Below are 1,370 nucleotides of genomic sequence, written 5' to 3' on the forward strand. Positions count from 1 at the left end.
TTTCAATAGCTAAGCAAAATTTATTAAAATTCCTTTTATATAAGAATAAAATAAATTATATCAGTAAATCTCCCCCCAGACTTAAATTACACTATCCCAGTGTAACTCAGCCGGAGTTATGATGGAATAGTTCATGATGTACGAAATGGAACAAGTAGGGAAGATACATCTGACGGGAGTAGATATCGATCGATGGGAAAATGTTACATTGATCGTCGTGTGGTTGTCTATGTCGAGCGATGTCGACGTCTCGTCGTCGGTCGATATTCAGGTCCTCCTACTTGGGTCTCCTAAATATGAAAGAAATAAAACGAAAGTAAATAAATGCTAGCTAATGAAACCAAACTAAAATACCTAATAGTGGGTTGCCTCCCACTCAGCGCTTGGTCCTTGACTGTGGTAGCGATTAGCTATTTGGTGGAGAAACAGCTGCTTGTTGGAAAACAAGCATCCACGTCATCTCTGCACATTCTGGACCAAGATGCAATGAAACTTCTCGTGGCCTCATCATTTCTTGTCCATTTGTCATCCATCTTTTCAAGTACATTGGAGATGTTCTGTAGCCTATCTTGAACGTTGTCAATGCTGACCTGGTGCCAGCCTATGTTTTCATAGGCGTATGCTAAAAGTTCCGTCAGTTCCTTGTGCATTGACTATATCGTCTTGTGTATCAGCTGCTCGCCGGTTGGTGTAGAATCGGCGTCGATCGATGTGATTATGTGTTCGTCGGTCGATCTTGGCGACTTACCATCGAGCGATTGCACTCGCTTCCTGTCGATCGATGCTGATATCTGGTGTTGAGCTGTGAGTTGCCTCTGAATGGCTTTGACTTCTTTCTGTAGCCATTCTGCGTGGCTGTCTAGTCCACTGATTCTGTTGTCGAATGGAAAGTAGATGTCATCGCAGCGTTTGTCAAGTCGTTCCTCCATGGTGTATATAGCAGTGTAGATCTTGGATGTGATCTTGTCAACCTCTGCTGCTGTGTAGGGAAGTAACTCCACAGGATTCTTGCCATCGATCCAAGGCCCTTGTAGCCTGTCGATCGAAGATGATTTTGCCTGCAAAAAAATTTGATTAGTAATGTTATCAATATCCCTTTGGGCATGAAGTATTTGACTAGATAATTTGCTTAAATCTATCATGACTGGTGATATGAAGCGGTCATGCATGTCCTCGTAAGTCCTCAGCCTCTCATTCATGGCTGAGACTTTAGCATCGAGCGATGTGATGTTACACACGTCGATCGATGTGGCTGGTTGTTGGTCCTTCTTGCGAATGGTGTCCAGATCTTGCTGTAGTAGCTCGATTTTAGTGCTCAGCCAGTCCACGTTGTTGTTGAGAGGGTAGTACACGTCGTTTATCCTTGTGTC

This window comes from Brassica oleracea, chromosome C7 (genome assembly GCF_000695525.1).
Source record: "Brassica oleracea var. oleracea cultivar TO1000 chromosome C7, BOL, whole genome shotgun sequence".
Classification (NCBI taxonomy): Eukaryota; Viridiplantae; Streptophyta; class Magnoliopsida; order Brassicales; family Brassicaceae; genus Brassica; species Brassica oleracea.